Here is a 14,872-nt window from a genome sequence, read left to right as displayed (position 1 = left end):
AGCAGTGTGCCACCGGGCCGGCCCTATCATGCACATTTTGAGGTTATGCATTTGTTGTGGCCCTATAATCTTGATCTAAATGTTAAAGTGTCCTTGCACACAGCACCCTCCCTCACAAAACTAGGTGTACTCTCTTATTTTTCTAAGATCTAATTTTGCAGGTTTAATAATTTTACAGCACATATTTTTATCCCAACACCTGATTCTTAATGATTTATTTAAAACTGGACACCACCAAGTAAAGGAGGTTCTACAGTTTCGTTTCCATGTACTTAATTTGTCCCAAGCATATAATTTCTCATTAACGACAACCACTCTCTTGCCATTAATATAACCTCCAGTAAATGATGTTTGCCAACTTACATTAGGCTGCAGCTCATATTTAGTCATGAGCAGTGCTTTTGGAACATATGTTGGGTGGTCAATTTATCATAAGGGGATAATTTTAAATTCTCCAATTTACTTGGATCCTCTGTGGGAATGTTTAGTTCAATGACTGCATAATTATTTGTGTTATTTTTATAATCTTTTGGGAATTCAGAGAACTGCCACGCTAACCAAAATATTGAAAGAGAAGGCAAAAGCCACAAAGCCGAGGCAGGCAGCCTTTCTGATTGCAGCAAGTGCTCGTAGCTGTGGCCCTGCCAGCTAGGAGAGGGCAGCCCAAGCTGACAACTTTAGGATCCTGCTATGGCGTGGACTGCGCCACTATACTTAAATACTTCATTTTTTGGATGCTAATGTAACTGACATTATGCTTTTAATTTCAAATTCCAATGGTTCATTGCTAGTACATAAAAAAGCAATTTACTTTTGTATATTAACCTTGTATCATTACATACTAATTCCAGGAGGGTTTTTTTTATTATGATTTTCTACATAGATAATTCAGTCACATTTCTTCCTTCCCAACCTGTATACCTTTTATTTCCTTTTCTCATCTTATTGCTTTAGCTAGGACTTCCAGTAAGATGCTCAATAGGAGTAGTGAGAGGTAATATCCTTGCCTTGTTCCTGATCTTAGTGAGAAACCATTAAGTATGATGTTAGCTGTAGGTTTGTTGTAGATGTTCATCAGATTGAGGAAGGTCCCCTATATTCCCAGTTTGCTGAGAGTTTTCATCAGAAATGCTGGATTTTGTTGAATTCTTTTTCTGCATCTATTGATGTGATTGTGTGATTTTTTTCTTTAGCCTGTTGATGTGATGGCTTACATTGATTTTCAAATGTTAATTAACTAATAACCGTTAATTAATTGATTTTCAAATGACTTGTATATGTGGAATAAATCCCACTTGGTCACAGTATATAATTCTTTTTATACACTGTGGCATTCAATTTGCTAATATTTTGAGGATTTCTGCATGTATGTTCATGAGAGATACTGGTCTGTAGTTTTCTTATAATGTCTGTCTGGTTTTGGTATTAGGGTAATGATGGCCTCCTAGAATGAGTTAGAAAGTATCCTTCTGCTTCCATCTTCTGATAGAGATTGTAGGTAATTGGCATAACTTCTTTAGATGTCTGGTAGAATCCAGCAGTGAACCCATCTGGACCTGGTGCTTTCTGTTTTGGAAGGCTATTAATTATTAATTCAATTTCTTTAGTAGATATAGGCCTATTAGATTGTCTATTTTTCTTGTGTGAGTTTTAGCAGATTGGGTCTTTCAAGAAATTGGTCCATTTCATCTAGGTTATCAAATTTATGGGCATAGAGTTGTCCATAATATTTCTTTATTAACTTTTTAGGATCCATAAAATCAGTAGTAATGGTTCTCTTTCATTTCTGGTATTAGTAACTGTGTCTTCCCTATTTTTTTCTTAATTAACCTAGCTAGAAGCTTATTCATTTTATTAGACTCTTTGAAATATCCAACTTTTTTCTCTACTAATTTCCTGTTTTCAGTTTCATTAATTTTTGCTCTAACCTTTATTTCTTTTCTTCTTCCTTTAGATTTATTTGCTCTTCCTAGTTTCTTAAGATCAAAGTTTAGATGACTGATTTTAGATCTTCTTTTCTAATAAATGCACCAAATGCTATGCTTCTCCCTAAGCATCCCTCTTACTTCAACAAATTTTGAGTACTTGTATTTTCATTTTCTCTTAGTTAAAAATATTTTCAATTTCTGTTGAGACTTCTTCTTTGATTCATGTGTTATTTAGAAATGTGTTGTTTATGCTCCAAATATTTGGGTGTTTTGCAACTAAGTTTCTTTTATTGATTTCTAGTTTAATTCCTTTGTGGTCTGAGAGTGTACTGTATTTCTTATTACTTTAAATTTAAGATTTAAAATTAAGATGTGTTTCTTGACCCAGAATGTGGTCTATCTTAGTGAATGTTCTGTGTGAACCTGAGAACAATGTGTATACTGCTGTTGATGGATGAGGTTCCCTACATACGTCAATTAAATCCAGTTGAAGGATGGTGCTGCTCAGATCAACTACATCCTTACTGATTTTCTGCTCTTAGGTCTGTCAGTTACTGATGAAAGATGTCAAAATCTCCCACTGCAACAGTGGTCTATTTCTCATTGCTATTTCATCGGTTCTTGTCTCTGTATTTTGATGCTTTGTTGTTGGGTGCATACACATCAGGATTGTTACATCTTGGAGAAATGACCCCTTTACATTACGCATTGCCCCTCTTGATTCCTGATAACTTTCCCTGTTCTGAAGTCTGCTCTGTCTGAAATTAATAGAGCTACTCCTGCTTTCCTTTGATTGGGGTTACAGGGGCAACTGTCTCCATCCCTTCACTTTATCTGTGGCTGTATATGAAAAGCAGGATTCTTACAGACAACACAGAGTTGGTCATGTTTTTTATCTACTCCGAAAGTCTGTCTTTTAGTTGGCATATTTAGGTCACTAAAATTTAAGGTGGTTATTAGTATTTGAATTACTATCTACATATTTGTTTCTGCTTTTTGTTTGCTGCCATGGTTCTTCGTTTCTTTTTTTTTTACTGGCATCCATTCTTTTTGCCTTTTCTGGTTTTAATGGAACATTTTATATGATGCCATTTTTTTTCTCTTACCTTACCATATCTACCTTCATTTTTAAACTTTTTTTAGTGGTTGTCTTTGAGGATGCCGTATGCATTTATAACTAAACTGAGTCCACTTTCAAGTCACACCACACCACCTCACAACAGCACAAGTGCTTTAAACAGTGTCCTCCAAATTTCCTCCTTGTCCCTTACAACACGCCGTCATTCACCGCATTGATCCACAAGCTGCTCTCACCTCCTATACTGATCTTACTACTTCTTTGAACAAATGTTGATCCATTAGGTCAATTAAGAATTAAAGAATGATATTTTATCCTCATTTACCCCCTCTCTGACCCTCTTCCTTTCCTTGTGTAGATCTGGATTTCTGACCTGCTGTGTCCAGTCTACTGATGGCCCCTGGAAGTCATCCTCCATTTCTGCTGCAGTGCTTTCATTTCTAGCATTGCCTTTGATTCTTTCTTAGGCTTTCCATCTTTCTGCTCACACCCTCCATCTCTAATTTCAGGGCAACAGTTTGCCCTATGACCTCAATGCTTTTATGGATCTAGGAAGAACTGCTGATTTTCAGTCTGTTCAGTGTTTTTCTCGTGAGGACAAGCACGATAACCTCCATGCTCCTTACATGCTGGACTGGACACCAGACGTCAATCTATCCTCTATTTCATTTTATTCTCTTTATTATTTTCTCCTTTCTGTAGATCTAATTTTTCTTTTCTAACATCTTAAGTTAATGGTTATTTCTTCAGTTTCTAGGATCTCTTCTTACATAATATTAACATTTTAGACCACAAATTTCCTTCTAAGCACCATTTTCACTGCATCCCACAAATTTATCCACCCTTTTCTTCACCTAAAATACAACAGCCTCTTAACCTGTTCCTGCTTTCAGCCAGTAACCCAACCCAATCCAACAAAGCTATCTTATAGACTTCTGCTACACTGATATTTCTAAAACTCCCTATGTTGAAATGACTAGGTGCAGATGTTGAGATTAAATCCATTTTCTTTGGTGTTGGACAAACAGACCTTTGCACTCTGCCTTTGCCCCACCCTTCCACAACCTGGCCCAGAGCAGCCTGTGAAATATACCTGCTACCCGGAAGGGGGCAATGTTCACATCTGCACTGTCTAGTATGGTAGCCACTCACCTTAAAACGTAACTGGTGAAACAGAAAACAGAATTTTACATTTTGTTTAATCTCAACTAATTAAAATTTAAAAGGTCCAGTGTGGCTGCCAGCTACCATATTGAATAGAGCAGCTCTCTACGGACAGAACCTGCCACCTTCATTGGGAATATTAGGTTCAGTATGCAGTCTAATTCAGCTGCACCATGTGCATTCTTCTCTCCTAGCCATCATATTCTAATGTAAATAAGGAAGTTACACAATTTATTTTAGAATCAATAGTGAAAAAAATTGAGTTCTTCAGAGAACACAGGTCACAGAGTAGGAATCTCATTAAAATCAGTAAATCCAAGTAAACACAAGAAAGATAAACCTTCTCAATCTAGAAAATTAAACTTCAGCATTAAAAAAACTTATTATGGGATAACTGTCTGACAGCAAGGACAATACTTCTGTTTCACCTACAAAGCATCAGGCTGCTCAAAACACTAACCTGTCTGCATGTTGTTGAAGGAATGAATATTAGGATACAAGTCTATACCCAGAAACAGAACATCACTGTAATTCAAACTTTAAACTCTAGCATCAGCATAAAATCAGCTCAAGGGATGGGTTCAGATGCAGAAATTTCTAGTTCATTACCTCTCAACTTTTCTAAAAAATGATGCTTTAAAAATAAAAAAAAATATCCTCACAATGATTCTCAAACTCTTTGGCCCAAAGAACACTTTAAACTCCTAAAACTTGCTGAAAACCTTAAATAGCTTTTGTTAATAGAGTTAATATTTTTATATTTGCTATGTTACAGAAAAACCTTTTAAAACACAAGACTTCACAATCACAGAACCACTAGCTGTCAGAACATTAACATCACTGCCGCCTCTGGAAAATCCACGGTATGTTCATGAAAGAACAGAGCTTTTAAAAAGGCAAACATGACAGTGTTATCCTAGAAATAGTTTGATCTCATAGACATCCCCGAAAGTGTTGAGACCCCCGGGGTTGCTGTCCCAGAAGAACATGGCCCTTCGTCTTCTCCTGCGAAGGACAGCAAAGCTGAGCTCAGGGCCCTGGTGGCCGAGGAGACAGGTGCTGCTGTCCGCACATGCAAACAGAGCACAAGACTTGGTTTTCAAAACTACGTCCAGGTTCATAAAAAGGAAACAAGCGTTCTGACCATGCTGGAAACAGCAGGCTGAGTACTAGCTTTGATGTTCTTCCTCACTGTCCTCAGTCCTGGCTAGAATGAGTAAGACACAGAGCTCGAGATTTTCTTGTCTAGGGTTTTTTGTTGGGGAAAAATAGCTTGAATTTAAGCTCCAGGTTAGACTTTATCAGGTAAAGTAATGAAGTGCCTAATATGGAGTATGATATACTCTAAGTGCTCAGGAAGTGCCTGTTCATTCATTAATATGCTTTCCAAATCAATTTAAGTTCCAAAAGAAAGTTGTTTAAGAGGAAGAGAGGCGCACACTGTCATAAAGAGTCCTTGTCAGAGTTCATGATGAGGTAAGGTCTTGGGTTTAGAAATGAAATGGAAAAATGTAGCTGAGAGAGATTAAATTTGAGACTATCTGGCTGACTAGACTGATTGCTAACTAGGTCAGTTACCTAAGAAATAATACAATTACTTCTTGGCTGACATAATTTGGTCACTGAACAACCAGAGTCGCTCCACTGTGAGTTAAGTGGACAGAGAGTCCCAGCGCGTCTGATTTCCTGAGAAGCCACCACCTTTTTCTTGTAAATGTCTTAAATTTTCCATATTGGCTCCGGAGGAAAAAAACCAGAAAGTTTTGAACTGTGTACACTGACAAAAGTGTAAAATAAATTCCTCATATACTACACCTCATTTTTAAAATGATGTATGAGCATGTATTCTAAGAGAAAATTAACTTATCAGTAAAATATCTAAATTAAGGAAATATGTGACTAGATTCTTGTAACAGCAAGAAATAGCAGAATGTAGGTGCCAAGTGAGACCACTGAGTGACCCACAGGTCATGACCCACATGCCCCTCTGCTGTCCTGGAGGGTCGCCACTGTACTCTACTGATGGCCTCTTGTCGGTTGTAGAAAACAAAAGCCCTAGCTGAGACTGCACACGCATGTAGGAAGGTCATGAGGACGCGTTTGTTCCACATGCGAATCTATCATTATTTACTCAAAATAGAGAAGAGTACCGAAATGTTAAAAATTAAAGCAGTATGCAGGAATGAGTGTTTTCTGTTATGTGATACTTCAAGGACTGTGCATACCACTCCTCACAGCATGCTGGGCAGAGTAAGGGACGGCTGAGGTAACTGTCCTCTTTAACCTACAATAGGAACCTCAATTCCCTAAAGGCACAGAAGTAGGTGCAGAATTGGAGGTCACCATCTACGCGGGTGTGTAGCGTATACAGGTGAGACTCATCCTTGATCCCTCTCTCACGACACTGTGTTAACTCAGCCTTCAGGTCCTACTGCTATTATCTTTAAACATATCCCTAATCTCACTGCGACTGACTTGTATCTCCTAAATGTACGTCAACCTCAGGCATTCAGGATCTTTCAGATTCTTCCACTTCTAATCCATGCTCACAGGCTACTGAAGTAACCTTCAAGCCCCATATTGGCTCCTATCATGCCTTGGCCCAAATATTCAAGTGGCATCTTCAGGATAAAGTCCAAATTCCCAAGCATGGTGCACAAGATACTTTACAATCTGGTCCCTCCAACCGAATTTCTTACCCTTCCCCAAATGTGTTAAGCTCCCTTATCTTCCTTCCTTCAAAAACCAGAAGCCAGGCAACATTTCAGGTGCTTGGCACATGTGAATGAACAAAACAAAGAGCCTTGCCTTTGCAGACTTCATGTTCTTACGGGAGAAGATGACAGGTAGGTAGGTAGATGACTGACGGATGGATGGATAGGCAATAACTTGACAGATGACGGTTAGATGATAGACATATGGATGATAAATGATAGATATTAGATGAGCAGATGGATGGATAGTATAGGTAGACAGATAAATAGATAACTGAGAGGTAGGTAGATGGTTGATGGATGGACAGATAGACGATAGGTTTATAGGTGATGGGTAGATGACAGACCAATGGATGACAGATGTTAGATGAACATATGGATGAACAGTATGGGTAGGTGGATGATTGACGGGTAGGTGGATGATTGACAGGTAGGTAGGCGGGCAGAGAGATGGAAGGATGGAAAGATACATATATAGGTAGGTGGATGATTGACAGGTAGGTAGGCGGGCAGAGAGATGGAAGGATGGAAAGATACATGGACAGACTGACAGAATATCAGGTGAGGGCAACTGCAGTGGAGACAGTGAATTGGGACAAGAAAGGGATGGATTATGCTTGAGGTGGTAAAATATTTCACATCTTAATCAGTGGTCAGAGAATGCCTCACAGAATAGTGACACTTGGGCAAAGAAAGACCTGGTGAAGGTGAAGAACAGCCCCTGTGGGCTCGAGGAGCCCCAGAAAGCTGGTGTGGTGTCAAGAAGGGCGAGTAGACAAGTGGTCAGAGAATGCCTCACAGAATAGTGACACTTGGGCAAAGAAAGACCTGGTGAAGGTGAAGAATAGCCCCTGTGGGCTCGAGGAGCCCCAGAAAGCTGGTGTGGTGTCAAGAAGGGCGAGTAGACAACTTTGTGGAGGCAGAGAGATGCCAGCTGCATCCACTGTGGTCATTATGAGGACTGACTCTTGCTCTGAGTGAGATGGGAGCTTTTGGAACATGCTAGGGAGGAGTGTTGTGATCTCACACGTGGTTTACAAGATTGGCCACTGCGGCTCGGGCTGCAGCTCACCTAGCTCCTGCCTCAGCCCTTCTCAAGGGTGGCTGTCCTCATTTTGCCTGCTGCTTTCTAGCTCCTGACATGATCTGTTACAGAGCAGGCCCCTGAAGCATGTTTCCACAACCCCCCTGGGACCACCTGGCTCAAATGGAGTCGAGGCCCCATGCAGGCCTGGGGATGTGGGCAGAGACAGCACCCACAGTTGAGGCTGGGCAGAGAGCCAGCCACTCAGCCCCATCAAAGGGCCTGTTCCCATGACTGGGCAGAGCCGGCCAGAAGAGACCAGGAGGAACAGAGGACACGGGACAGAGAAGCTTGCAACCCCACCTCATCTGAAGAAGGGGATGTCCAGCTGTTGCCTCCAAGCCCGGGGTTCTCCCTGAAGAGACCAACGTGAGCTGCAGCATTTGTTTCACCTGAGAACCATCTGGACCTGACCAGAGCTTGAGGAACCTCAATTTCTTTCTGGGGACAGGCCCTCAGAGGCTCCTCCAGTTCCCACCATCCCTCTATCCACAGTGGCTTCTTCCCCATGTCCTCCTGCCTTTAGAGAAGTAGGAAGATGTGTGCAGGTGAACGAAGGCCTGCCTGAACCAGGAGACCACCACTTCCTGCTGGGCTAGCCTCTCGCAGACTTTCATTTGTAAAGAAAAATGTGAGACCACCACCACCACCTGTGGTGACTGTCTCCTGGAATAACCAGGGGACTGGAGAGACAGCACACGCCAAAGGCCATGTGAACACATCAACCCCACCTCCTCCTCAGCATTGCGAGGAGAGATATACAACGTAGAAAACAGAATGTTGTGATAAAATCTCCGTCTAAATGTAAAAACATACTTATACAGAAAGTTAGGTTAGAAACTGACACAAGATAGGATCTCCCATGTGGTGAGAAGTCAGACTACAGGCCAGACAAAGCCAGGTCTGTGTCCTGTTTTGATGAGCTGCTCCCTGCATGAGCATTAGCAACTCTGTAACCTCCCTGAATTCCAATTTTCTCATCTATAAAATGGAAATTGTGAGACTGAAGCAGCCAGTGGCAGTAAACACGAGTCTGTGTGTGTGTGTCCATAAATAAAACATTGGTGTATCAGCGTCGGGGCAGGTGGATTTAGGAGCTTGCTGTTCCCCTCCGATGATTCAAAAGGGGACTCTGAGACACCTACATGAGGAAGGGACTCTCGGTATGTGCTGGGTGTTGAAACAGCTCTGAAATGAGAGGTCGGATCTGGGATCAAAATCCCTCCTCTATCCCTTCCCCACACATTCTCCCAGGCATCAGAGGCCTGCGGGAGCTGCCGAGGCAGAGCGGGACAAGTTCTGACGGTCCTCAAAACCATCCTCGTATGCACAGGTGATGCCTCCTGATGCCACAGTCTCTGTGTCTCCTTCTTCCCTTCTAGAAAGCAGAACAGAGCAGGAAGCCAGGCCGGTAGCTGCGCAGAAGGATGTGGGGGGTGGATAACACGGAGCCTCGATCAGCGGACAGACACATCAGACACGATTCACCCACCACTGCTGTGAACAGGTGAGTGGCTTCATCTCTTAGCCTCAGTCTCCTCTTTTGCCACATGAAGCAATAACTACTTCACCTGCTTATTACAAAACTGAAATGAGAGAATGCATGTGAAGGGGGCTTTGGGGAAAACAAAGTGTGATTCAGGTCAACAACAGCAACACCACCCAGTAACAACTAAACAAAGCTTATGGGCAATTTCCATTCAAAACTGTAGCTGGGGAAGCAGGAAAAAGCAGTTTTAACCTAGATGTTGGAAAAAATTTCTCAAAAAGTATGAAAATGTTAATTGCATTTTAAATTTTCTGTTGCTAAATTAATGAAAGAAATTTAAGCCAGCTGAGCCCACGTGACGGCTGCAATAACCCTGAATTACCAAGAAGCATTCTTACGGCTGGCATTGAAAAACACACAGAAAAAATAAATGTGGAGCAAAAGAAAGGTTAAAGATTTTATTTCTTTTTCGAAAACTTAAACAGAAATCACTGTTAAAAAAGAAAAAAATTATATTAGCAAACAGGACTATAAAAAAAGTAAAACCAAGTTGTTTAATATTGACACCTAAAAAAAATGAGTAAAATCTGACTCTGAGAGATTGCTGCTTTTAGAATAACTATGAAATTCCACACAGTGGACAACTCGGGCTTTGGAACGTGCAAAGAGCTCCTACTCACTGAATGTCAGTGTCTCCCCTAGGGTAAATATGTGCCTAAGGTAGGACATCTTCACCTGTGCAAAGTCCAGATTCACCGTGCACCTTACCTGACCGATAGCGCTCATCGCGGGACCCTGAGGACCGCCGGCGGTGGTAGCGAGAGGAGGAGGAGGGAGTGACGGGAGCCCGGCGCTCCTGAGGCAGTGCTTGATCCACCCCTGGATTTAAGGGAAAACAGCAGAGTGAGGTGAGGCTTGACTGGACAGCCAGGTTAGAAACGCGTGGAGCCCTGACTCTCTGCACTCCCACAGCAAAGCTGGAGCCACCTATGTCACAGCCCTGGCACAGGAAGGTGGGAAGCAGTCTAGGCTGGGCTGAGTGTGGGAGGCTGATCCTGCCTGATGCTGCGGCCTTCAGGAATTCCACATGCTCCCTCATGTCACTAATGACCACTATGTCTTGGAGCAAGTCATGACCAGGCCACAAGCAGTCATCGAATTCCTTAGCATCAGGGTAAGAACAGTGGAGCCCCAGTCACAGAGTCAAACCACGATCCTTTTCATGTCATAAATATACAGAAGGGGCCATATAAAATTGAGAAAATTTAAAATTACACTCATCACTAAGTTAAAGTTGACTTTAAAACAACTCTTACAGGGTGTTTTAACAACATAACGCAGGTAACAGTATGAAGCATAAACTCCCAGCTTAATTCACTCCGAATTTCTAACTCTCTGAACCCTTACTCCATTCAAAGCTAAGTATTTTAACAAGTTGTATTTCAGTATGGCTTTGATGAAACACCAAAAATGTTAACATGGTCAGACAAAAATGATTCAGTGGGTATCAGTCGAAAGGCTGACCCAAATCTGCCAGTCACAGTGCCTGTCATACTCAGAATCAGAGAGGCGAGGACACCACCCAGGTGGAAGTAAGTGCTGTGGGAAAGACGTAACCGAGATGGTTCAGAAACAAAGACATCCTGTGACTCTCAGCATTAACCATTAACTGTTGCTCCTTCAGAAAAGGACTAGTGATACGTGATTGAAAGTAAACCAGACATAAAAATTTGAAGTTAACAAAAAAATGTTTAGTGCCTAGTTTTCATTGATGAGCTCCCATGAGAGTTAACGATCTCTTGTGTGGATTCACCATTCCTCCTATTCTGGTGATTTCTGCACCTTGGTTTTTGATGGAATGTTTGTGGGTCCCTATACTAGGACAACTGTATCGGAATTATGAGAACGGCAGCTTAGGTTCTCTAAGCTCTTCATTCAGCAAAAACACTAAAATCACTAATTAAAAGTTCTTGATGACCAAACGGTTTGCAGCTACCAACCTCTTCCAGTTACAGTCTACGAGTTATCCTTTTTACCAGACACACAGTTTATGAAATCTCAGAGCACTCTGTCTCATACAGAAACAGCAGGTGGCCAGCGTGCACATCCGTGTTTATGAAATGGACTCACAACCCTGCTCTTCAGTTGTGCCCATAGCCCACACACGGCTCCTCCCTCACCACACCCTGGTCCTCCCCAGCTCCACTGTCAGGTTGCGTGCAGACTGTTTTCTGCAGGCTCAGCAGTAGGCTACGAATACCTTCCCATCCTGCAGGGCTTGATGATCCTGAAGTTAATACCTGCATTTTCTTCATTACCTTGGCTGTCAATGTACTATTGCTAATCCTCTCAAAATACCCCAACAGAAATGAAAAACTTTCTCTCCCCCATGGTCAAATACTAACAACCTGGTGATAATTTCTAGTTCAATCTTCCTTTTCCTCAAAGTTCTCTTGGAGACCCCCCACCCCCTGCTCTAACATCAGCCCCCAGACCTGCTGCATGACTGTCACGTGGGGTTCCTGTCATCCCTAGTCGCATCTGCTTCCTCATGTGGGTCGTTTGTTTCTACATCCTGCAATGTGCTCCTTCTGACTTCACCCTCCTGTTTAAAGGAGTACCTCGAGTAGCTTCTTCAGAAAGGACGAACAAGAAACAAGTTTTCCTTTCTCCCCTAATGTGACTGGGCCTTTTGCCTGGATGGGAATTCTCAGTGCAAACTACTTCCATTCACTGCTTTTACTTCCACTGCTGTTGAGAAGCGGCGTGCCATGCTGATGCTTCAATCTGTATGTAATATCTGTCTTTTCTCCTGTGTCAACTTTTGCCGTCTCTTCTTTATTCCCAGAAGCTGTGAGCCGGTTTTCTCTTCTTGTGGCGGGGCACCACCAGATCCAAGAAGAGACCCCCAGCCTCCTGCCTGTGACTGAGTGTGGCGAGCTCATCACTCTGGGGCTGGGCTACTTTCACCCTTCAGCATGTGTGCTCTGGTTTAGCATCTCCTGGTTTTAGCACAATCTGGTACCCCCAAATCTGGAACCTCACTGGTTTCACTTCCCGAGAGAATAAGCATGCGTGGGAGCACTGGGAGGGGCACCCCGTGCCCGGGCGCTGTTCCTGCTTCTGGCTCTGTGCTGGCTGGTGCCCTGGTTTTCATGGCTTCTTCAGCTATCGACTTCCTCTGCACTGTTCAACGAGGTACCACTAATTCTTCTACTTTACATGTTACAAACACCTGCCACTGGCCTCTCATCTCGGGTCCTTTATATGTGCACTGACTTCTTTGGTGCAGTTTGGGAGGAGGAGGGATGAATACACATTCAAGCGGCCAAAGTTAACCAGTGGCCTGATTTTTTTTTTTTTAATATTCAGCTTTCTATCTCAGTACTTTTCCCGACCTAATCCATTCAAACATGCTTCCTGGGATTACGCTGTACCTTGACCTCTTCTTGGCACCCACGGGCAATGCTATGCAGAGTCATAGGCCACTGCTCAACAGGTCACTAGTGACACAACATCTTGAGAAGCTAGAGTGCTGGTTCTGTACTAGCGCATGTCCCATTCATTCACTTCTGTCGACTCATTCCAGCTGAGACTGGTGGTGGCATAAAGACACGTTCTGGCAAAGAAAAAACCATTTGTTGAATATGCACCCCCAATTAGGATTCAGCCTGTCCCACAAAAGGACCAGGGTAACTGAGAGGGTGTCTCACTGTCCATTGCAAGGGGCAGCCCAAATGCTGCTGCAGGAACAGGTGCTGTCTTGCTAAAACACACCGTTTATGCTTTAGCATCTGTCACTGTTGAGGGCACTCATTTGTAACTACGTTTAGGTTGGAGAACCATGAAAGAAAACCACTTCTCAGGGAACTGCAGAAAGACAAGAAGCCTCACGGCAGACAGGCTGAGGACGCATGAGGCGACGTGGTCACTGGGAAGGAAGGCATCCCAGGGAGGTGGTGACTATCCCCAAACACGTTGTCATGTGAGTTACTTCTTCCACACGTTTATCAAGCATTAACGTGCTGGCTGCAGCCAGGCACCCAGTCATCCCAGATCCCACATGAATGGATGGGAGAACAGTGCAGTGGAGACCTTGCTCCAGCTCCAGTTACTGCCTATGACCTTGGCAAGTTCCTTTACCTGCAGGGCTCAGTTTCCCATCTTCAGACAGAAACATCAGCAATAGCTAATGCTTCACAGCACTGGTCCAAGCAACTACGTTTACTGACTCCTTTAATCTGTCAACATGAAAAACCACAATGTGGGTGCTGTTGCTGCTGTCGTTTTACCAGTAAAGTATGAGCCAGGCAGCTTGTGCATGGGACTTAGGAGCCACTTGTGATCATCTTTCCACCTGCGACAGGGCCCCATCGTGGAGCCCTCAAGTGCCCTATCCTCAAGCACGTGCACACTGTCGGCCCCTGAGACAGACCTGGGGGACTTCTCCTCTGGACTCATCCCCTGAAGTCAAGAAACTATGGAAACTGCTACAATTTCAGGTAGTTGTCCAGAAATGAAACGGAGCAGCTCAGAGCTGTCGAGGTCATCTGACACCGAGGTATGTTTCCTTGGATCCTGGCCAGAGACAGACAAGCTACGAGCCTCGAGGTCGAGGCCTCCATCTGGTTCCTGCCGGGGCCCAGCACAGCTCCTGGCCTGCAGGATGGGCTCGGGAAATGGTTCTGAACCAGTGACTTTTCAAGGCTCACACAGAGGCTGGAACACTTCAAGGACAATGACATCAGTGAGATTTTAATCTTTCCTCTAGAACTATAATGAAGCCGTAAATAAAACAGAGGCGGGAGCTCCAAGGTACACAAAGGAAAGGGTCAGCCCAGGCAAGCAGGGCACACGGCCCCCCATGGGCTCAGCCTGTGACCACCAAACCTCTGCACGTGGCTTGCAAATGCACTGCGATGTGAAGCAACCAAGTTGCCTGTGGCCTGTCTCTTTCCCACCCTGCAGTTCACTGTCAGTTTTAATGAAATCTGTGGCTCTGCTCTGCTCAGTGCTGTGTGCCATCTGACACTGTATCGGCGGCTTCTAACTCCTCTCAGTGCCCAGGGCCATCTCCCACCTCTGTCCATGCAGGTCCTTGACAGTGTCTTTCCGCTGCATCCTGCTGATCAAGAACAAAGCCCCAAGCTCCTTCACCTGGACTCTGGTCCCTCCAAGCTTATCCTTTCCAGCTGTGCCCTCCTTGGGTGCCTCCAGGTCCAAGTGGAATGGAGACAGTCACTCCTTCTAAGTTCCTGCCCCATCCACACCATGCACCCTCGCGTCATCAAATGCCCTCTCTCATTCCCCTACATGTGAAAACCAGCTCAAGATCAAAGGGAGAGAGCACACAAACAAGGCATCTCTGTTGAGCTTCAATCAAACATGTCCAGCACATGATTAAGAAAGGATCCT

At 43.6% G+C, this 14,872-nt stretch overlaps 1 protein-coding gene across 1 annotated transcript in view; it reads right to left on the bottom strand.

Moving 5' to 3' along the window:
• Positions 1 to 14,872, bottom strand: part of LOC103594682 (disco-interacting protein 2 homolog C) — a gene marked incomplete at its 3' end in the record, with an annotated part of 128,460 nt that overhangs the window by 78,583 nt on the left and 35,005 nt on the right. The window contains exon 3 of the mRNA XM_008577924.1: positions 10,226 to 10,336. The remainder of the gene's footprint in view (positions 1 to 10,225; positions 10,337 to 14,872) is intronic.

Source organism: Galeopterus variegatus, unplaced genomic scaffold (genome assembly GCF_000696425.1).
Source record: "Galeopterus variegatus unplaced genomic scaffold, G_variegatus-3.0.2 Scaffold1603, whole genome shotgun sequence".
In the NCBI taxonomy this organism is placed as follows: domain Eukaryota; kingdom Metazoa; phylum Chordata; class Mammalia; order Dermoptera; family Cynocephalidae; genus Galeopterus; species Galeopterus variegatus.
This window is presented reverse-complemented; position numbering and strand designations above follow the sequence as displayed.